The 25,179-nt window shown below is 36.0% G+C and overlaps 1 long non-coding RNA gene across 2 annotated transcripts in view; it reads right to left on the reverse strand.

The window, feature by feature from the left end:
• The window catches only part of LOC141516546 (uncharacterized), a 473,791-nt gene extending 459,969 nt beyond the window's left edge, over positions 1-13,822 (reverse strand). For both annotated transcript variants that reach the window (XR_012476732.1, XR_012476733.1), the window contains exon 1: positions 13,534-13,822. This is a non-coding gene — a long non-coding RNA (uncharacterized LOC141516546). The remainder of the gene's footprint in view (positions 1-13,533) is intronic.
• Between the last annotated feature and the right edge of the window lie 11,357 nt (positions 13,823-25,179).

Genomic DNA, 25,179 nt, shown 5'->3' on the forward strand with positions numbered 1-25,179 from the left:
ACTGCAGCTAAAATAAAATGATTTGTGCCATTTTGTTCCACTAAAGGGAGGTAAAAATGAGGGAATGCAATTGCCCAACTTCCACCATTGGTATTTTGGGATGGTCAAAGACAGCTGACATCCTATCTATAGGTAAAGAAAAAATAGAGAGAAATAGAAATTCCTTTCTATGATGTAAAGAAAATTTGTAGGAATTACATGCAAATTTATCTAGAGTTCTTGTGAGATGAATATGTGAAAGTAGGAGAGTTCGATTGCCTCTGTCACGATAATCTTAAGAGTAGTTGTTTGGATCATTAATTGAACTTTCCCATTAGATTGATGCTATAAAATAAGAAATACACAATTTTCCATTTCCCAGGTCTTATTACCTGGGAATTGGTTATATTATTGTAAATTAATTATATTATTGCAAGTTAAATAAATTTATATTATTATATATCTTAAACAAAAACAAAACATGATTACTTGTATTAACCTCACAAAATTTCATTGAACAGGTACTCTGATCAACTCCCAGGTGACAAAAACATATAGTAATTTATTATTATAAAATAAATTAAGCCTAATCACTCAAATCTCACTACATAGTATCATTAATCAGGAAAATTATGGTTGTTTTAGGCATAGACTTAATTGAAGCAAGAAAAAACTGAACATAAATAAATTCTGTACTGTGATCTAAGAACAATGCACTAACCCTCTCTTGAGGAAACAAACATAACAGCAACAAGAAAAAAATAAATAAATACAATATTTTAGGATTATACATAAATTACTTTTTTGTGTTTTAAACCATCTATAATCTGGCTACAAGGTACTTTTTCAGGCTCTGAATACATCCCTCTCCTGTCACCTTTCAAGGTAACCAAACTCGTCTTTCACCTCTTCAATTAGAACACTTCATCTCTAAGCTTTATATCTAAAGTATAGATTGTTCCCTTAAGCTTTTAATATACTCCTGGCTTGTAACCTCTCAACTTGTGCTTTCCTTTCCATCACATCTCAAGTGTAACCATCTACATAGAGGCTTTTCTGTCTCTCCCTCTACTCCTTCATATTTATTCATTATATGTTTATATCTGAATCTTCTGCTGTCTCCACCAATAAACTACAAAAGTCATCAATGAAGGGACTGTTTTACCTATTTTTATATCACAAATGATGCCAAGAAGAGAATAGGTGTTTAAAGATTTCCAGAGCTTTAAAGATGTCCTCCTCCAAATATTTCAATGATCTCAATTGTCTCATTTGGACATTCATTCGCTTGTTTATATATTATATTTCATTCCCCCCCCAGTTACATGTAAAAACAAGGTTTAACATTTATTTTTAAAAATTTGAAGTCTGAATTCTCTCCTCACCCCACTCCCTATTTCCATGATAGAAATGTTGTGAAAGTAAATATTGAGATCCCTCACTCTCCCCAATAAAAAGAAACCTCAAGAAAAATAAAGTTAAATCCATATTCACTCTATATTTGAGGATGGATAATATTCTTTATCATAAATCATTGAGAATTGTTTTGTATCACAACCTTGCTGTGAAATGTTATCATTCACAGATGATCATTGCTAATATTTCAAAGTATTGCTAATACTTTGTAAATAGCATATTTCCCAATGCATCTGCAAATGAAAATCTTTCCAGATTTTACTAAGAGCATCCTGCTCATCATTCTTAAAGCAGAAAAGCATTCCATCATAGGCACATACCACATTTTATTCAGTCATTCTGCAACTCATGGGTATCCCCTCAATTTCCAATTCTTTGCTACCAGAAAAGAGCTGCTATAAATATCCTTATAGAGAGAGAGATACATTTTTCTTCTTGTTTTTCAACTCTTCTGGAATACAGACCTAGTTATAGTATTGCTAGAGGAAAGGAGTGGTATATTTTTTTGTTTGTTTTTGCAAGCCAGTGGGGTTAAGTGACTTGCCCAGGGTCACACAGTTAGTGCCTGAGGCTGGATTCAAACTCAGGTTCTCCTGACTCCAGGGCCGATGCTCTATCTACTATGCCACCTAGCTGCCCCAGCATGGCATGATTTTATTGCTTTTTTGGGGAATAGTTTCAAAATGCTCTACAAAATGCTTAAATCATTTCACAACTCCTCCAATGGTGCATTTATATTTCATTTTCCCTACATCTCCTCCAAATATGTCATTTTCTATTTCTGTTCTATTAGCCAATACAACAGGTTTAAGGTGGTATTTCAGAATGATTTGGGAATGGATATAATTTTTTATAAATCTGACTCAGTTCTCTATGTTTGAGAAAGGAGTTCTTTATCATAGAAACTAGTTTTTCCCCACTTCCCCAGTTTCTATTACTAATTGTTTCTCTTCATCCCATTTCCCCATCCCCATTTATTCTATTCTCTCTCTCCTTTCATACTATACATCCTCAAAAGTGTTTTATATCTGACTACTGTCCTCTGTAATCTTCCCACCCTTCTATCACCTTTCTCCTCTTCCTTCCATCTCCTTTTCCTCCTGTTTTTCCTATAAGGTGAGATAGATTTCTATACCTAATGGAGTGTGTATGTTATCACCACTCTGAGCTAATTTCAATGAGAATGAGGCTCACTCACTCACTCACTCCTCCTCAGCTTTCCTATTCCTTCTTTAATACAAAAGCTTTTTCCTCAACTCTTTTATAAGAAATAATTTACCCTATTCTACCTTTTTCTTCCCCTTTCCTCTAACACATTCTTCACTCACCCCTTAATTCCTTATTTTTAATATATTATCTCTTCCCATTTGACTCCCACCTATGCCTTGACCATATGTACACTCCCAGTTGTTTTAATAAATGTGAACATTCATAAGAGTTTTCAATATCATCTTTTTATGTATCAATATAAATAAACAACATTAATTCTCTTATGTTTTCCCTCTTGTTTACCCTTTTTTTGCTACTTTTGAGTCTTGTATTAAATATCAAATTTTCTGTTCAGCTCTGGAATTTTCATCAGGAAATTATGAAATTATCTTAATTGAATGTTCATATTTTCTCCTTAAGATGCATGCTCAATTTTTTTGGGTAGTTGATTTTTGTTCATAATTCAGTTTCTTATGCCTTGCCAAATATCATTTTCCAAATCTTATGATCCATTAATGCACCAACTGCTAAATCTTGTGTTGTCCTGATTATGGCTTCATGATACTTGAACTGAATCTTTCTGGCTTCTTGTAGTATGTTTCTTTTTGACCTGGGAGTTCTGAAATTTCAACTTTCTTTAGAGACATTGGATGTAGGAGCTTTGAATTTGCAATTTCCTCTGTGTTTATGTTTTGAATGTTCTTATCATCATAGTAACTTTCTATGATTAATTTTTTTCTTCTGTTTTTTTGCTCCTTTCTCTAGCCCATGACTTTGTTTGAACACTTTGTTAAGGTAGGGTTCTGCTTCCAGAGTAGAGGTTGTACAATACCTAGCTTCACAAGTTTTATATAACTGTTTTAAAGATACTTCCAGGTATCTGAAATTTTTCAGTTCTTCCAAGGTGATAAGATCTAAGAAGAGGTTTTTAACTAGTCTTCTGGACTGTGCTTTGGTCTGTGGGTAACCACAACCACTCCTTTCAGCCCTGGAACTTTGGGTAGGTCATTGCTTACTTGTGGCAGCAAGATCTGCTGTGCTACTGCTCTTCTTCTTTCTGGGACTGAGACCAGGATTCTGATTCAGGTCCAAGAATGGGTAAAATGAGAAAGCCATGCCTCACTGATGGCAAGAGAGACCCATGTAATCTCCTTCTGATACCCTTACTCTCTGTAGACCAAGCACTCTGGAAGCAGCTGCTGCATACCACTGATTCCTTGGTTCCCAAGAACTTCACCTGGTCTTTTGGGGCCAGGTCTACAGTGCTGAGACATTTACAGGACTATGCTTCACTCTCCCCCTGGTGAAACACACTTTTCCTAATGAACTCCCAAGTCATCTTTGGCAGGGCTGAAGGATTTGAAAATGCAGTCAACTTGCTTCCTTATCCTGAATTACTGGGTTTGGTCTGGTTTAGGGAGGGCCACTCTACACTACTCCCCTCTCTCACCCAAGTGCAACAGATCCTTCCGTTCAAACTTCCAAGTTGTCTTGGGCTAGAGAAATTTTTCACTTAGTTTTTATGTGGGTTCTGCAATTCTATAATATGCTTAGATCCAATATTAAAGGTATTTGAAGTGGTTTGGGCCAGAGCTCCAGGGAGTCACTGCATTTACTCTTCCATCTGGGTGCGTCCCCACCAATTCCCTTTTAAACTAAGCCTAAATATCTATTTTTTTTTTGTAATTAATCAAAAGAGAACCTAAGCTTGAAACTGATCTGAATCTTTAATTAAAGGAATATATAAAAGAAGGAAATCACGGATCAAAGTCAGAGATAGACATAGACACACACACACACACACACACACACACACGCAAAATGACAAAAATTTGCTAAACTTTCAAGTGTATTAAAATCCCATTATTTGGCTCCTATTTCCTAAATAAAAAATGTCTGTTTACTACAAAATGGTCTCCAGAGCTAGATGAAACCATAAAGAGAGCTTTTTATCTAACTTACTAATGTTGCAATGAAAGAAAATAGAAAGCAAAGGGATTAAGTAAACAAAGCTGAGAGAATGAAACCAAGATGGTGGAGAGAACTCAGGAATTTGCCTGAGCTCTCCCTAGTTTCCTTCAGAAACAACATTAAATCAAGTCTCTAAACAGATTTTGGTAGGACACAACTAACAAAAACAAATGGAATGCTAGAATTTTCCAGCTTAATATAACTTAAAAAATCTTCAGGAAAGGTCTACTTCATTTAGGGAAAGAAAGAAAGAAAGAAAGAAAGAAAGAAAGAAAGAAAGAAAGAAAGAAAGAAAGAAAGGAAGGAAGGAAGGAAGGAAGGAAGGAAGGAAGGAAGGAAGGAAGGAAGGAAGGAAGGAAGAAAGAGAGAAAATGTTCAATTAAAAAATAGGAAAAGTCCCACATGTTCCAAAACATTCATAGCAGTTGTTTCTGTAGTGGCAAAGAATTGAATTTCAGGGGATGTTCATCAATTAGGGAATGGTACATAAATACTATGGAACACAATTGTTCTATAATAAACTATGAATGGAAAGGAGAAAAAAAGTCATCCTATTAATTAAGATTAAATTATTTATATCAAGATAATGCTTAATATTCTTGCAAATTGTAACTCTATTAGGGTAGTTAGAAAGAGTATACCTAGAGCAAAGCTGTGGGTATCACTTTTATGTGATGATAAAAAAAATAAGGAGAGGGGAAAAAGCATTGCAGTGACAGAAGATTATGGGGGAGGTAGAATGGCACAAATTACATCATTTGAGAGGCAAAAAGATCTTATTTGTGTAGAGGGAAGCTCTTACTTTATTCTCATCAGATTTTGCTCAAAGAGGGAATAGTACAATATTCAGTTGGTAAATTTCATACCTTATGGGGCAACAGGAGGGAAAAGGGGAAAGAAAAGGGGGAGCTGATAGAAGGGAGGACAGATTGCGGGAAGTGGTGGTTATAAACAAAACAATGGTGAGGAGGAACAGAATGAAAGAACAACAAAAAGTAAAAATGGGATATATAGGATGGATGGAGATACACAATTAGTTCTCTTAACTGTGAATACGAATGGTATGAACTCTCCCATAAAATGAATGAGATAGCAGGATGGATTAAAAATCATTATCCTACAATTTGTTGTTTACAAGAAAGATGTTTGGAGGAGAAAGATACATATATAGTAAAGTTAAAAGGTTGGAGTGGAATATATTATGCTTCAGCTAAAGTAAAACCAAACAGAACAAACCAAGACAAACAAACAAACAAAAAAAAACAGGGTAGAAATCCTGACTTAGGACAAAACAAAAGCAAAAATTGATAAAAGATTAAGAGAGATAAGGAAAAAAAACTATCTCTTCCTAAAAGGTACCATACAAAGTGAATTAATATTAATACTACATATCTGTGTTCCAAGTGCTATGGCATCCATATAATTAGGGGAGAACTTAAGTGACTTACAGGAAGGAAGAGACAAAACTACACTTATAAAGGATTTTACTCTCTGAGAATTGCATAAATTTAACCACAAAATAAACAAGAAAGAAGCTAAGGAGTTAAAAAGAATTTTAGAAAGGGTAGGTATGATTGAACTCTCAAGAAAATTGAATGGGGGATAGACAGAAAGGTTTTTCTTGATGGTACATGGCACAAAAATTAACCCTGTATTAAGCATGAAAAAAATCACAATCAAATACAGAATGGCAGGAATATTAAATGCATCATTTTGTGATGATAATTCAAAAATGGAAAATTAGACTAAAATTAATTGCAAATTAGAGAATCTAATCCTAATGAATGAGTGGGTCAAACAGCAAATCATAGAAACAAACATCAATTTCATTAAAGAGAATGACATTAATGAGAAATTTTAGGCCACAGCCAAAGCAGTTCTTAGGGGAAATTTTATATCTCTAAATGCTTATATGAAAAAATAGAGAAAGAGGAAATTAATGAACTCGGCATTCAACTAAAAAAGGTAGGAAAAGAACAAATTAAAAATTCTCAATTAAATATCAAATTAGAAATACTTAAAATCAAATAGGAGATCAATAAATTTGAAAGTAAGACTATCTGATAAATAAAATTGCAAGTTGATTTTCTGAAAATAGATCAAATAGACAAATCTTTTGTTAAATTGATTTAAAAAGTTGACTATAAAAAGAAAAAAGAAAAACAAATTGCCAATATCAAAAATGAAAAGGTTAAATTACTACCCATGAAGTGGAAATCATAGCAATATTTAAGGAGATATTTTGCTCAAATGTAAGTCAATGAATTTCACAATCTAAATGATACAGATGAAAATGATGAAATCATAAATTTCCTAGATTTAAAAAAGAAAAATAAAATATTTGATTAATCTAATTAAAAAATTGAAGTAAAAAATAAAATAAATTGAACAAGTCATCAATGAATTCCCTAAGAAATATTCACTAAGGCCAGATGGATTTATAAGTGAATTCTACCAAATATTTAAAGAACAATTAATCCAAGTCCTTTTTTTTGGCAAGGCAATGGGGTTAAGTGGCTTGCCCAAAGCCACACAGTTAATAATTATTAAGTATCTGAGGCCAGATTTGAACTCAGGTACCTTTGTCAGAGATAGGACTTTGACCTACATTCTCCTGATACCTAAGTTGGGCATTGTAAAATCCTTCTATTTCCCTCATAGAGTTTCAAGATGCCTCTGTCCATAAGGTAATGTCATTCATTTTATTGTTCTCTTTTCTTTCTCCTTGAGGAGACATTCCTATTCAGAGGTTGACTTCATGATACAATGATCAAAATTATTCTAGTTTATGTGTGTGAGATTCAGACAGGGAAATTAAAACAGAGAGTCAGAGAGAAATGGAGACACAGACTCAAAGAGTATGAGAGAAAGAACAGAGGATACACGAATGAGAGAGAGAGAGAGAGAGAGAGAGAGAGAGAGAGAGAGAGAGAGAGAGAGAGAGAGAGAGAGAGAGAGAGAGAGAGAGCAATCACAAAGTATAGGAAGCAAACGTAAGTTTTATTAGTTACTTCCTGAGCTATCACATTCTACTCTACTCTCAGACAATTATAATTGATAATTGATAAGATGATACACCTGATTCCAAATCTAAAATCATTTCATTGCAGTTTTTGTTCCTACCTTTGCCTCCAGGGACCAAACAGTTTAATTCCAGGCACACTTGTACCTGAGCACCCTTCAAATCTTTTTAAGTCAGTTTAGGACACACAAGTCTTCTTTATTCCAGATATTACTATTGGCATTTTGCTATGAGAAAACTGACCCTAGAAGGTCAATAAGCCTCCCATGGTCCTAAAGTTTGGGAATGAGAAGCCATTCAAACCTAAAACTTCATGAATGTAAGTCCCATCCTCTAACCATTATGTTTCATCACCTGTCTTTATATAATCTGAATATCCATAAAGATGGCTTTGTTTTCTCTCCTATAGGAATACAAGTAGTCTCCTTGAGAGCTAGCATTATCTCATTGGTTTTTTTGTGCCTTTAGTATCCAGGACAAAACTTGGCAAACAAGCAGAGGGATAGAGTCTGCACCTGTGATTTATTTGGACTCGAAAATTCCCAGGTGATGAAACTCTCTCGCTCTACTAAGGCAGGCCAGCATATTCTCTGCAACATTATGTCCTAGAAAGTTGCCTAGAGAGCACTGAAATATTAAATGGCTTTTCCAGGTTCCTGTGGTCAATATTTTGTCATATAATATGTATTTAAATAAATTCTTATTGACTAACCTTGATGCATTTCAGTTGGGGAGTCCTATGATACAATTTGAATTTCCTCTGCATTCTTACACAGACTGGTGATAGTAGTATGAAAACAAATGAAAAAGTTTGATGTAATGGAAATAGCAGTCAGCATATTTGGAGTCAGAAAACCTAGATGAGAATCTTAGCCTTGATACTACCTTTCTAACGATCACTTAATGAAATAACGAGAAAGAGAGAGAGAGACAGATGAGAGAGAGAGACAGAGAGAGACAGAGACAGAGAAAGGCAGAGAGACAGAGGTGGGAGTGGAGAAATGTGAGAGATGTTATGGTGAGGTTAACCATCAATAAATGATTTCATCTATAAGCCACAGTTTTGTCTTCTGTAATGTTATGATTGTTTACTAGATACATTTAAAATGCTTCTCCTTTTCCTCCCCTCCCCTACCCCAAGCTGGCAGTAAGAAAACTCTTAGTTATCTATCATTCTATAGAATGGTCTTCTATACAAGGTGAGTTTTCCTGGGGACTCGTTCCAAAGAACCTTATCACTAGAGATCCCCCCAACTGAATTTTCAGGAAAGCATAATGGTGGGAGCTGAGGGAAGTTTTCTGGTATTCTCATCAAAGAACCTATCATATCATATGAGATGGCTTACCTTCTATCTTAGAGTCAGAAACAGTGCTGGCGACTGTCCAGCTTGGACAGCTGCCCACTCTTTCTATCAAACGGCAGGCAGCCATCTCTTAGGGCTGTGTGAAGTCCCCCTCCCATCTCTGCAACAGAGGAGCTCCCTCACTTACAGCAAGCCTCTTGGCTATAAAAGTAAAGAAAATGCACTTTAAATAATCAAGGGCCAGCCAGTAGAGTGTGTAATCATCTTAAAGTGCATAAAAGCAGAAGCATCTGGAGGGATCCATGGATAGCTTTAACCAGGTCTTTCATTTACACCTTCTGCACCCTCTCCAATTCCATTTCCTTCAAAGAATAGCAAAGTAACTCAGCCACTGTTTCCCCTTCCTGTCCTAACAAAACAGGCATCAGGTTTTGGTTATAGGGTTGGCCAAGGTCCACTTAGTCCTTGACTCATCTCAAATGGTAGAGAGACAGAAACCAATTACAGGACTCTTAGAATGGAAGGGGCCATTTCACAGTTGGATTTTGTACACAAAGAAAAAAGTTAATACATACACACCAAAAAGTGAATCCCTCCTTTCCCCATGGCGCGCTCTCTCTCTCTCTCTCTCTCTCTCTCTCTCTCTCTCTCTCTCTCTCTCTCTTTATTCTAACTCACTGTCTACCTGTCTGTCTCTCTTGGTCTCTCTCTGTCTCTCTGTCTTTATTTCTGACTCACTGTCTTCCTCAGTCTGGCTCTCTGGCTCTCTGTCTGTCCCTGTCTTACACACACACACACCTGCCTCTGTCTCCCTCTTCCACACACATACCCCTACACCCACACACACTCATGATGTTTGAGCATAGTATATAGTCTCCTCTCTAAGTCTCATGTATGCAGTTTCTAGGAGGGCAAGAACCCAGCTGGATACTAGGTGACAGGGAGAGTTTTCTATTTGTAAGGCATGACCTCACAGCTGCCTGTGCAAGCAGGAACAGATTTACACTCAGAAAAAAGCAAATTACTTTTTTCCCCTGTTCTTTGGTAGACCATGCCACTCTGTAAATTTGCTGTCTCTCAATTGCTTTACTAATCAATGTAATTTCTATATGTGTGCATGTGTAGATGCACATATGTCCATGTGTATGCATGCATAGCTTCTGGAGTAGAATATGAGCAGATTCAATTCCTCTTTTTAGTCATTTGGGATCGATGCAAATGAATCCAGTTTGGATACTTTCTCCTCTCCCACCAACCCACACCCAAAGTACAGAAGCTCCCAATAATAAGACCAATGATTGCAGCATTTGACATTTATACAGCCTGAAGGATTCCTAAAAGTTGCACCAATTACTGAACAGAGGGTCCTCAAGAGCCATCCCACAGCCCACAGCAGTCTGGAGAGAGATTTTGCCCAAGGGCAGGTAGCAGATGCCCACTCTCTAAGACATGCACACAATGCCAGTCTATTACTCATTCCCAAATGGATGGGTCAGTACATGAGTTTGTAAAAGTATATTAAAACGCCCCCACTGCCACCCCCTACACAGGAACTCATATGCTAGTCAGTATTCTTTGAAAACCTGAAAGACAGATTGTCCAAATCAGATTTCCAGCAGGGCCTAAAAGCTCTTAAAATGGTTAACCATAAAACAGTAGGCTTTGGGATAAATTGAAAGTTTTTGGATACCCCTCCCCACCCCTTCTAAGACAAGACTCACCTGTGTACAATTGGTGACATGACTGAATTTCCCATCCAGAACCCACAATCTATCACCCTATGATCTATCTATATACCACAAGGGAGCTGACCCTGAAAAGTATTTAAATGATGAGAATTTGAAATGGACATTCACATACAGACATTCACATGTAGACAGAAAATCAATAAGAGTTTCAGGAAATCATATAAACCTGCTGGTCCATAAAGAATGAGGCATGAATGTGGTTTGGTGGGATTCGCATGGTCCACTTTATCACCATCAACCCTACAGTATGTTCATGGGGTGGGGGTGGGGGGGATGAGGAACAAGACAAATAAGGGCAAAAGAAAACCAACCAAAACTTGGGTTTCTTTGAATCATTTGACAAACCAAAGAGACATCTGGCTATTCAAAACCAGAGAGTTCGATTGGCTCATCACTGTTTTAGTGGCATGCAAATGTGCATTAAAACCCCCTCCCTACCCCCACTCTCCAACATCATAAAAGAATTCACTTACCCAAAAAAGCAAGGCATTCCAGTCCTTCCCCACCTGTGTGAATTTAACATTTATGGGAGGAGAATTTGCCTATTCAGACTGACAACATTTAGGAAGGTTGGATGCTTAAACTAATTGTTTGTTGATTCAATTCAGGACTAATGAATGCAGCTCCCTCTCCTCTCCCCCCCCTCTTCTGACTAGGGTTACAAAATAGTGGACCCTCCTGATTTGCATTCTCCATTGAAGCTGAAGGCAGTCTGGCTGCCAATGGGGTGTCATGTGCAGAGTTCTCAGACAGGTGCTATAGTTCATTATCATAAACATCTGTGGAGACCCAGGCCAGGTTCCTGTAGCTACTAAATAGGCATGAGAGAAGAAAGGTTCTTCCTGAACCTCCAGTCAGGCGCTGTGACAAAAAGTATTTGCAATCATCTTTGCAGATCTGCATACATTGACTCCTGAAGGTTAACTGAAACTTAACAGGCATTTTGCATAATTTGGTTATAAATATGGATCTATATGCAAATGGTGCATGAGGCTCTCTGAGAGGATTCCCATATACAGTGGATGCTCTCTCTGATGAGGGGTGGTCACATCTATTCCCTGAAATCACAACAATAACCAAAACAACACAAAAGGACTTGTAAACCACACAAACTCTTGAGGTCCTTGACATTTTTCCATTATTAAATAGATTCATTAATATCTCTCTAGAAAGTACTCTTTTTTTTCCTAGATGTGAAGGCAAACTGGCTAAAATATCTGTCACCTCCTGGATTAAATGAGGTATTTATAAAGTTCAATTGGAAACCATAAAGAGCTACATAAATGTTAGCTCTTATTATCATCATTATTATAATGATCACCAATACCAATATTAATTCAATTAATTCAGCCAGTTACAGAGATTAGACAACTGCTCCCAACCTCCTTAATTGCTTTCCCCTAATCCCCAAGGGAGTTCCTGAGTTCCTGGAAGAAAAATTGACTCACTAGTGAAGGATGATGGAATATGAATATCTCTGCTACTGAGGTATACTCTCAAAGTCATAATTCATTTATGCCAATCCTTTTTCATGGGAACAAAGATATAGAGTAGTTAAGTGGCTTGCATACCATGCCATAGCGAATAAATCTAAGATAGAAAATGAACTTCTTCCTGATTTCAAATATAGCCCTCTAACCCAGTAACATTTAGTTTTCCTATAAATCTTATGATTGAAGTTTCCCCAAAGGGATCAACTCTTTTATATTTTTATAGGGACAGTCACAACTGGAGCCATAGATAAAGAGCAAGAAAGGACCTGAAATGTTACAGGATTAAAAATTTAAAATTGCAAAAGATGCTAGATACAGTCTAATTAAAAGCTGTAATGCTACTGAAAAAATTGATCTCCAAAGAAGGTAAGTGATTGAGTCAAGATGATTCCTGATTTGAACCTTGATCCCTGGAATTCAGCACTTATTCCAAACTGCCATGGATGGTAGCAATCATCCCTGCCTCATTTTATAAACAAGGAAACAAAAATGGAAAGGTTAAATCAGCTTTCCAAGATAAGAATGATAGCATGAACATAGGTAGGATTGGTCCCAAGGGCTTATGATACTTCCTCAGTTCTCTCTCTCTACTCTACCATAATACTTTATATGTCTAGAAGTTGTCAACAAACTACAGTTATTTGCCCAGTGTTGAAACAGGAGAGCGGTGGAACATTTTAAGAAAGGTCATTTGTCAGCACTTAAACTCAGAAAAGTTATCAAATGAGACAAGAGTGAAAATATAAGGTTTGGATCTAGTTTTATCATTTTTGAGACTTTGAGGAAGTCTCTGGACTTTCATGCAGGGAAGCTTAGCTTCCTCTTGTAAGTAAAATGATAGTTTTCTTACCTAATCAGAGTTAGAAAGAAACTTAAAAAAACACACCCATATATATACATATAATCTTAAGTAAATCACTCAGTAGCACAGTTTTCTCATTAGTGAATAAAGGCAATGGGATCAAATTAATTGTATTAAATGTATTGCATGTGCATACGCACACACATATACTGATAAATTTGCATATGTAAGCTATCATGTCTGTCTGTATATATCCATGCATTATATATGCTTTATATGATATATACTATATATTATGTTATGTTATATCATATCATCTCATATTGTATCCTATGCTAACCTATCACATCATGTCATCATATCACATCACATCATATTATATTGTAATAATATTATATTATATTATATATACCTATATATACATGAATATGTGATTTAGTTTGCTAGATCTCATTTTCTCAGTAGCATAGTGAACTGAATATCTACACATATCTGTGTGTGTGTATTTAGATCTGTTTAACTTACATGCAAATGTACATTAAAACCAATCCTTAACCCATTCACCAATATCATGAAAGAATTCACTTACCCAAAGTCCAAGGCATTCCAGTTCCTCCCCACCCTTGTGAGCTTGACATTTTTGGGAGGTGAATTTGCCTATTCAGACTCACGACCTTTGGGAAGGTTGGATGCTTTGTGCTACAAGACTTCATTTGCTGGATCCCATTTCCTCAGGTCACTAATGAGAATGCTATTATTGATAGAAGGAGTGACTTCTTCAAGATTGCCATTAATTAGTGGCAAAACTATTACTTGAATGCAGATCTCTGAATTGAATCCATTCTTCCTATTACACTGTGCTCACTGAACCAAAATGAACAAATTATGATACATTTCAAAGACTTATTTAAAGTCAAAAATTTTAAAAATAACTTCAATTAGGATTCTCTACACATGTATGAAATGGAATTTATAAGCAATTTCTAGATGAATAATGGAGGATAATTGAGATTAATGACTTGCCCAAAGTCACACATATAGTCAATGGTAGAACCTGTTTCAAGTTCAGTTTGTCTCAGTTAGCACTTTATCTGCTACAACACTAACCAAAATTCATTTACTTTTTACATGCTAGTTATGTTGGATTTGATTCATTTTCTGAATTTCTCCAGCCCTGTTCTGGTTACCAAATATAACATAAAAAAACAAAATCTTGGTTAGAATTCATCTGTTTTTGCTATTCATTTCACTACCTGAAGTCTCAGTTCTGTCACATCATAATTAGTTTCTATGGCAATGATTATGTCATCAGAAGCTAAGAATCTGAATTCTGTTTTCATGCAAATATCTTTTCTGTGGGAATGAAATGAAAAGAAATATAATAAATAGAAAATATTTAGTTACCAGATCTGTGATTGGTGGGCATGGAGAGGGATAAAAAACAATGCACATGGATAGAGCACCAAACCTAGAGTCAGGAGGACCTGAGGTCAAATTTGACCTCAGACATTAATAATAATTGCCTAGCTGTGTGACCTTTGGCAAGTCACTTAACCCCATTGCCTTGCAAAAAATGGACAGTCACGAAAATGCTTTTATATCACTAAGGCCATATTAATCTTTAATCAGCATATATTTATATATATATAATATATTTATATATATATTTACATATATATATATTTATATTGATAAAATCTTCATTCTGGGTTTAATGTATGGCTTAACATTGGTCAATGGCAGGTGAGGACAAAAAAATCACTTAGGGAAACTGAAGTTGTTTTTTAGTCAAAATCACTGGATCAATCATGAAGTATTCTTCTGGCATATAGATGGAAGTTGGTCCTACAGCTTTTATTAGGGAAAGCTTGTTAATGAATTGCTAAGCTTTTTAATATTAAAAATAATTCTAAAAGTAAATACTTCAAGACTGGATGAGATGAGGTGGAAGAGCTACTTCTAGCTCTGCTGCTTAACAGTTGTATGAGAAGAAAACCCATTCACTCTATCTAGGTCTCAGTTGCCTCATTTATAACATGAGTGTAATATATTACATGAACCTAAGATCCTTTGGCCTCTATTCTAAGATTTTTCACAATTCTGATATTGTGCTCTCTTCTTAGTTCTCTTTATCTCCTGACATTTCATCAAAGGCCCATTTCAGATACGACATTACATGCACTAAAATCATTCCAGACTCTAACATTCAATATGTTATTTAAAAATTCCCCAAATTGTGGTATATGATCATCATAACATAATATTATATTGTATTTTATTGTATTGTTTGTTTTGTATTGTATTGTATTGTCGTTTGTTCTTCATTCTCAAAGATCATGAAATCAGGGAAGTGATCTCATGATAAGAAATGATGAACAGGATGATTTCTGAAAAATCTAAAAGGATTTGTATGAACTGATTCAGAGTGAATTAGAATTGTACACAACTATTGGGACTTAGATATTCTCAGTAATACAATGATCCAAAATAATTCCAAAGGATTCATAAAGAAAAATGTTATCTGCTTCCTGAGAAAGTACTCTTGGAGTCTGAATAGAGATTAAAGGATTTTCTCCTTCCTTCCTTCCTTCCTTCCTTCCTTCCTTCCTTCCTTCCTTCCTTCCTTCCTTCCTTCCTTCCTTCCTTCCTTTCCTTTCCTTTCCTTTCCTTTTTCTTTTCATGTTTTATTTCTTCCACAACATGACAAATTTGGAAATATATTCTACATGATTACACATGTAAAACCTATATCAGATTGATTACCATTTCAGCGAGTGGGATAGGAAGAGAATTTGGATCTCAAAATGTTTTCAAAATAAATTTTTATGTCATTGGGAAAATATTACTTAAAATAATGTTTTGACATTCTAAAATCTCCATTATAATGTATCTTCTGATTCTGTTAACTTATACCTGAAGTTGCCTATTAACTTTGCTAAAGTGTGACTATGATTTGACTTGTAATGTTTCTGATGTTAAAGTCATTTTGCAAAAGAAAACAGAGTGAACTATTGTATAATGGGTAAAAAAGGATGAGTGAATGTAGAAATGCTGATATGTTTAATATTGAATGCTATCCAAATTGTTTCATTATAAGAAGGATATGGTTCTAGGAACAAATCTTTGTGAACACTAATCCTAGTGAAATACCCAAGTCAGCCCTTAGTAATTTCACGAGCTTTCTGTAAAAATGGCATGACCAAAATGAATATTCTTACTCTCTATATAATACCAGTAGTTTGTTTGCTAAGGAACTCATGTCCACTCCAATACAAATGGCCCCCTCTGATCACCTTAATATAATAGTTTCATTCTAGTATAGTAGTCTTTAAGTAGACATTTTGCAAATACCAAGTATGCTAAGTTATACTGAAAGCTTCCTTTGGTCTGTGTCTTACAATATATATTATATCAGTCAGTCAATCAATCAGAACTTATTATGTACCTAATATGTGCCAGGTTCCGGAGATAAAAAAGAGAAAATTGGAGCCAATCTATAGCATCATGATTACTTATAGAGACTGACACATTGCACAAGGATCTTCTGGAAGGAAACTGAGGTCATAAGTCCCAATGACGAATCATCTAGAAGGGGCGAAGAAAGGATTCAAATTTCCAAATTAATTCAGAGTTGAGCCGTGGATAGACATCAACACATGTCTCCCTTGTCTATTGTGGCTTGCTGTCAGGATACCAACATGTTTTAGCTATACTTAGTTCTGAGGATGGGTAAAGGAAGTCGTAAGACCAGTCTCAATTGGACTCTATAGCTTCAGTCCATTATTAAGCCTTCTTTCACATGCTCACTCTACAAAAACTAATATAATTATCACATCTCCTTCAGTCCTGTTTGCTAGGAGAAACATTGCTATTTCTTTCAATGGATTCTGATATGTCATGATGCAATGGATTTTCATCTTCCTCTCTTCTGTTTCCTCCATGTTTATAGTTTCTTTTCTAATATGTGAAGCAGAGGACTGAATACAATTCTACCGGCATATTCTGAGCAATTCAAAATTATCATTTGCTTGTCCCCAGATGGAATCTAGAGATGGATTAATTTTTGTTGGTTTCTGTATGACACAGCTCTCTCCCTTACCTTGAAATTCTATACAGATGACTGGGGACCAAGATGGCGGAGAGAAGACAGGCACAGTTCTAAAGTCTCCTGATCTCTTCCCCATCTATCACATGAAACAAACCTCTTAAAAGAAATCCGAACCAGGAAACCCAGAAAGAAAAGCCAGGAGAGGAAAATCTACCTCAGGATTCATCTCCTGAAGCAGCCTGGGCTGAGTCCTGGCAGGTGAGTCCCAGCTTCCAGGGAAGATCAGCCAGACCAACAGCTGAATCGGAACTGGGAGTCTGAGGGCCCGAGAGCCGGACCTGCTGGATCAGCGGTGGGGCTGGACGAAGGGGGCTTGGGTCCGCGGGGAAGCAGAGGCGCTGGTGTTGGTGCTGTCCCCCTGGAGCTTGGAGCTTGGGGAAGGGGCCCGTGGGGAGAGGTCTGGTGCAGGAGAGCTGCGGACACCATCCCTGGGCTCCTCAGGTCTGAGAAACTCTGAGCCCACGCCTCCATTGCACTGAGGCCTCTTCTCAAACAAATGCAAATTATTTCTGCCTCAGGCCCAGATGTGTGAGCAAAAGAACCAGCCCAGCTGAGGAATCACCTCAGGCCAGGGTAAAGCCCACCATTGTTTGAAGGCAAAAGAATTCAATAGCTCCAATTCCCTCCCTCAAGCAAAGGGAAAAGGCCTCTCATCCAAGGTCACAGACACCCCAGAGAGGGCAACCAGCACCTCCTACTGGCCAGCCAGAGAAACTGCACTCAGTAAAGTCTTTAGAGATCCCAAGCCCAGGTGAACCAGCCCCACCCAACTCAAGGTCTTAGTATAATGAAGAAGGGTCAGAGGAAAGGTGGATCCATAGAAAAATTCCTGGAAGGGAAAGACCCCAACCCAGAGAGACCTGGAACCTCTGAGGAGAATACAATCTGGTCTCCAGCACAGAAAGACTTCCTTGAAGAAATAAGAAAGGAGTTTAAAAATCAACCGGAAAATTTGGGGGAGACAATTAATACCTTGCAAAATGAGAATAATTCTCTCAGATCCTCAAATGAGCAAATGCAAAAAGAAATTAATTCTCTCAAAACCTCAATTGGTCAAATGGAAAGCTCTTTCAAAAGTAGAATTGACCAATTGGAAAAGGTTAATGAAGAAAACTCCTCCCCCCAAAAAATAATGGAGTCTACAGAAACTAATGACTCCACGAGACAGCAAGAATCAGTTAAACAAAATCACAAAAATAGAAAAAATAGAAGCAAATGTGAAATACCTCATCAACAAAACCACTGACCTCGAGAATAGATCGAGGAGGGGAAACCTGAAAATTATAGGACTTCCTGAAAACACTGAAGAGAAAAAAAGCCTGGACTTAATATTACAGGATCTAGTGATGGAAAACTGCCCTGACATCATGGAATCGGAGGGCAAAGTAGTTATTGAAAGAGTACATCGATCCCCACCAGAAAAAGATCCTAAAAGGAAAATACTAAGGAATGTTGTGGCCAAACTCCAGAACTATCAGATAAAAGAGAAAATCCTGCAAGCAGCCAGAAAGAAACAATTTAAATATCAAGGAGCCACAGTAAGGATCACGCAGGACCTGGCTGCATCAACTTTAAGGGATCGAAGGGCCTGGAACGAGATATTTCGAAGAGCACAGGAGCTTGGAATGCAGCCAAGAATCTCCTTCCCTGCAAAGCTGAGCCTTCTCTTCCAGGGAAAAAGATGGACATTTAATGAAATGAAAGAATTCCAAAAATTTCTGATGAGAAGACCAGAGCTAAACAGAAAATTTGGATATCAAACAGGAGGTTCAAGAGACACATGAAAAGGTAAAAGGGCAGTAAAAGGAAAAAAAATGCAATCCAGCAAGTTGAAACTGGCTATATCCCAGCATGGGGGGGGGGGGGGTCGAGACTCTCATAAATCCTGAGAATCCTGAGAAATGTAACTCTAACAGAGAGAATATACCTAGCCAGAAATGCTGGACATCCATGACCTATCCATGAGACTGATATCTAATGGGATGTAACTGGCTTTATCTCCACTGGGGAGAAAGACTTTAATAACTCTCAGGAATTTGGACTCTATTCAACAGAATATACTGAACTAGAAGTGACAAACACTCAGAATTTTCTATGACTTAGATAGAATGATGTAAAAAAAAATACACTACCTCCCTAAAAAGGGGGACAGGAAAGAGACGGGAGGAGGGAGGGGATTGAATGGGACAAATATCATTACACTAAGAGGTAAAAAAAACCTATGGTAATAGAGGGGAAGAAGGGAGTAGAGGAGAAACACCTGAATCTTCTTCTCATCAGACTTGGCTTAAAGTCAACCTACACATACTCAGTTAACTTATAAAACATCTAACCTTTCAAGAAGTAAAAGGGAAAAAGAGGAGGGGGGATAGAGAAAGGGAAGGGGAGTGGAGGAAATAAGGGGAAATAACAAAAGGAAGGGAAGGGAACAGGGAAAGGAGAAAGAAAGGGGAGGGAGCGATATAGGAGGTCAAAAACACTGAAGGGGGTGGTATTCAAAAACAAAATACTGGGGAATATGGATAAAAGGGAGGGAAAGGGAGAAAAATACAAACAAAGGGAAAATAACACAGAGGGCAATAAAGAATTAGTAATCATAACCTTAAATGTGAATGGGATGAACTCTCCCTTAAAACGTAAGCAAGTAGCAGAGTGGATTCAAAACAAGAATCCTACAATATGCTGCTCACAAGAAACTCATTTGAAGCAGAGAGATACATGTAGGGTAAAGGTAAAAGGTTGGAGCAAATTATATTTTGCTTCAGCTGAAGTAAAAAAAGCAGGGGTAGCAATCCTTATCTCAGACAAAGCAGCAGCAAAAATAGATAGCGTTAAAAGAGATAAGGAAGGAAACTTTATCCTCCTAAAAGGTACCATAGACAATAAAGTCATTTCAATATTGAATATATATGCACCCAGTGGGACAGCACCCAAATTCTTAGAGGAGAAGCTGAAAGAATTACAGGAAGACATAGATAGCAAAACTCTACTAGTAGTAGACCTCAATATCCCGCTATCAGATCTAGATAAATCAAATCATAAAACAAACAAGAAAGAAATTAGGGAGGTAAATAGATTGTTAGAAAAATTAGATATGATAGACTTATGGAGGAAACTGAATGGGGATAGGAAGGAATATACCTTTTTCTCTGCAGTACATGGAACTTATACAAAAATTGACCATGTACTAGGACATAAAAACCTAATAATCAACTGCAGAAAGGCAGAAATAGTTAATACATCTTTCTCAGATCACAATGCAATAAAAGTCATATGCAATACTGGGCCAAGAAGATATAGACCCAGAGCAAATTGGAAACTGAATAACCTCATCTTAAAAAATGAGTGGACCAAAAACCAAATTATAGAAAGAATTAACCATTTTATCCTAGATAATGATAATAATGAAACAACATACCAAAACCTATGGGATTCATTCAAAGCAACTCTCAGGGGATATATTATAGCTCTAAATGCTTATATGAATAAATTGGAGAAAGAGGAAATCAATGAACTAAACATGCAACTAAAAAAATTAGAGAAACAACAAATCAAAAACCCCAATCAAATACCAAATTAGAAATTTTAAAAATCAAAGGAGAAATTAATAAAATTGAAAGCAAAAAAACTATTGAATTAATAAATAAAACCAAAAGTTGGTATTATGAAAAAAACAATAAAATTGATAAACCTCTGGTCAATTTGATTAAAAAAAAGAAAGAAGAAAACCAAATTGCTAGTATTAAAAATGATAAAAGGTGAACTCACCACCAATGAGGAGGAAATTAAAGTAATAATTCAAAATTATTTTGCCCAACTTTATGCCAATAAATTTGATAATCTAAGTGAAATGGATGAATATGTACAAAAATATAAGTTGCCCAGGTTAAATGAAGAAGAGATTAAATACCTGAACAACCCTATCTCAGAAAAAGAAATTCAACAAGCCATTATTGAACTCCCTAAAAAAAAATCTCCAGGGCCTGATGGATTCACAAGTGAATTCTACCAAACATTTAAGGAACAATTGGTTCCAATCCTATATAAACTCTTTGGAAAAATAGGGAAAGATGGAACTCTGCCTAACTCTTTCTATGAAACCAATATGGTACTGCTACCTAAACCAGGAAGAGTTAAAACAGAGAAAGAAAATTATAGACCTATTTCCCTCATGAATATAGATGCAAAAATCCTAAATAAAATCTGAGCAAAATGACTACAAGTCTTCACTAGGATAATACATTATGATCAAGTAGGATTTATTCCAGGAATGCAGGGTTGGTTCAATATTAGGAAAACTGTTAGTATACTCAATTATATCAATAACAAACCTATCAGAAACCATATGATTATATCAATAGATGCTGAAAAAGCTTTTGACAAAATACAGCATCCATTCCTATTAAAAACACAAGAGAGTATAGAAATAAATGGACTGTTCCTTAAAATAATGAGCAGTATCGATCTGAAACCAGCAACAAGCATTATACTCAATGGGGAGAGGCTAGAGGCATTCCCAATAAGATCAGGGGTTAAACAAGGGTGCCCATTATCACCACTACTATTCAATATTGTATTAGATAGGTTAGCATCAGCAATTAGAGAAGAAAAAGAAATTAAAGGAATTAGAATTGGGAAGGAAGAGACAAAACTCTCACTATTTGCAGATGACATGATGGTCTACCTAGAGAATCCCAAGAAGTCATCTAAAAAACTAGTGGAAACAATTAGAAATTTTAGCAAAGTTGCAGGTTATAAAATAAACCCCCATAAATCCTCAACTTTCCTATATATGACTATCAAGAAACAGCAGGAAGAGCTAGAAAGAGAAATTCCATTCAAAGTAACCTCAGACAGTGTAAAATACTTGGGAGTCTATTTGCCAAGACAGACTCAGAATCTTTTTGAAAACAATTATAAAACACTTCTCCCACAAATTAAATCAGATTTAAATAACTGGGCAAATATCAACTGCTCATGGATAGGGAGAGCTAATATAATAAAAATGACAATTCTACCAAAACTAAACTATCTGTTTAGTGCCTTACCAATCAAAATTCCAAAAAAATTACTTTAATGAGCTAGAAAAAATTGTAAGTAAATTCACATGGAGAAATAAAAAGTTAAGAATTGCCAGGAGCTTAATGAAAAAAAAAATGCAAACGAAGGTGGCTTAGCACTACCAGATCTAAAATTATATTATAAAGCATCAGTCATCAAAACTGTTTGGTATTGGCTAAGAAATAGAGTGGTGGACCAGTGGAATAGACTAGGTGTAAAAGCAGGAGAGGATTATAGTAATCTTCTGTTTGATAAACCCAAAGAGTCAGGCCACTGGGATAAAAACTCCCTCTTTGATAAAAACTGCTGGGATAATTGGAAGTTAGTATGGAAGAAACTTAGATTAGACCAACACCTCACACCCTTTACCAAGAGAAGATCCATATGGTTACAGGACATAGACATAAAAAACAATACTATAAGCAAGTTAGAAGATCAAGGACTAGTCTACCTGTCAGATCTATGGAAAGGGGAACAGTTTATGACTAAGGAAGAATTGGAGAACATCACTAAAAACCAATTAGATTATTTCGATTACATTAAATTAAAAAGTTTTTGCACAGGTAAAACCAATGTAATCAAAAATCAAAAGAAAAGTAGTAAATTGGGAAACAATCTTTACAACTAATGATTCTGACAAAGGAATCATTTCTAAAATATATGGAGAACTAAGTCATATTTTTAAAACAAAAAGCCATTCCCCAATTGACAAATGGTCAGAACATATGCAAAGGCAAATTACAGATGAGGAGATCAAAGCAATCCATAGCTATATGAAAAAATGCTCTAAATCATTAATTATTAGAGAAATGCAAATTAAAGCTTCTCTGAGGTACCACCTCACACCTCTCAGATTGTCCAGTATGACCAGGAAGGATAATAATCATTGTTGGAGGGGATGTGGGAAATCTGGGACACTATTACACTGTTGGTGGAGCTGTGAACTCATCCAACCCTTCTGGAGAGCTATTTGGAACTATGCCCAAAGGGCAACAAAAATGTTCATACTCTTTGACCCAGCAATACCACTACTGGGTCTATACCCTGAAGAGATGAGGAAAAAGGGTAAAAACATTACTTGGACAAAAATATTTATAGCAGCCCTGTTTGTGGTGGCAAAGAATTGGAAATCCAGTAAATGTCCTTCAATTGGGGAATGGTTTAGCAAACTGTGGTATATGTATGTCATGGAATACTATTGTTCTATTAGAAATCAGGAGGGACAGGATTTCAGGGAAACCTGGAGGGATTTGCATGAACTGATGCTGAGTGAGATGAGCAGAACCAGAAAAACACTGTACACCCTAACAGCAACATGGGAGTGATGTTCAACCTTGAAGGATTTGCTCATTCCATCAGCTCAACAATTGGGAACAATTTTTGGATGTCTGCAAAGGAGAGTACCATCTGTATCCAGATAAGGAGCTGTGGAGTTTGAACAAAGTACAAGGACTATTCCCTTTAATTCGGAAAAAAAAAAACCCAGATGTCTTATGGTTTGATCTGGTTACCTCTGAGAATTCTGTTCTCTTTAAGGATATGATTTCTCTCTCATCACACCCAATTTGGATCAAGGTACAACATGGAAACAAAGTAAAGACTGACGGAGTGCTATCTGTGGGGTAGGGGTGGGGGGAGGGAAGCAAGATTGGGGGAAAACTGTAAAACTCAAATAAAATCTTTAATAAAAATTAAAAAAAAGAAATTCTATACAGATATGCTTTACCCATTCTTTAAGGACATGATTTCTTGAATCAAAGTATATACCTTTACATTGATCCTGACTAAATTGTATCTTATTAAATTTGGCCCAACCAGCTAGTCTGCTTCTTTATTTTAAGATAACGCAGATGAAAAATTCTCAATAAATATTTAATCAAGAACTTACTATTACTCTAAAGGAATTAATACAACTCCCCAAAGAGTTTAAGATAAGGGAGCAGTAGAAATAGCAGGCAATCTGGCTCATTAAAAGTTTAATAATGATTATAATTATAGTGACTACAATCAGATAAAAATTCATTCAATGTTAGCATTTTTTTCAAGATAGTGTACTTTTTTCCATGGACTTGATAACGCACAATACAGCTTTCAAGAAAGGAGGAGAATTTCTTAATAGCAGAGTACATTTTGTATCTTGGTAAGGTTTCCAAATGTGACATTAATCTTTAATGCTCTGCTGACCTCTCTTATTTCCCGTGAAGCTGTTTCTGATATCACAGGGAAGGGTGAACAGGTAATGGTAAAGAAGTTTCCCAAATGGAATCTTTTTAGGCCCTTAATAATTGTTGAATTGAATAAGCTAGCATGTTGTGTCTTATATTACACTGAGGAATTACACTGTAAAAGTATACTGTAAAACTCTACTGAATAGTCACTATGACAGAAGCCTAGACTTTCCTTTATTGAAAAAGGTAATTCCCTTGTCTCTTACTTGTCATGAGAATCCAATCTCTCCTGAGAAATATTAGTAAAATGGTATCTCCCACTGAGTCCATTTATCATTAAAGAAATGAAATCGAGGACAGAATTGAAAATAAGAATGTGTGCTATAGTGCCAGAAGATTCAATTCAACATCTTCAGATGATTTCTGTTCTTTCTATTAAAAAATAAAAATATTTACAAAGGAAAGCACAATTCACACACAAACATATCTATCTATCTATCTATCTATCTATCTATCTATCTATCATCTATCTATCTATCTATCTATCTATCTATCTATCTATCTATCTATCTATCTGTCTATGGTTCCTGTTCTTGACCATGTGTCATAATTACTTAACTGTATACTGAAATGAATATACTGATTTCTTGATCTTGATATTATTTGTATGTAATCTATCTATCTATTTAATATTTTCTTTAGTTTTCCAATTATATACAATGGTAGTTTCTACCTATCATTTTTTGTAAGGTTTTGAACTTTTGAACTTTACAGTTTCATCCCCACCCTACCTTCCCTCCCCCTATTATTAGATACCTACCACATGTCAGACAAGTATTCTAGGTATTAGAGAAATTTCTTTTCCTCTTGGAATATACATCAAATTTAGGATAGAAGG

Source organism: Macrotis lagotis, chromosome 3 (assembly GCF_037893015.1).
Source record: "Macrotis lagotis isolate mMagLag1 chromosome 3, bilby.v1.9.chrom.fasta, whole genome shotgun sequence".
NCBI lineage: Eukaryota > Metazoa > Chordata > Mammalia > Peramelemorphia > Peramelidae > Macrotis > Macrotis lagotis.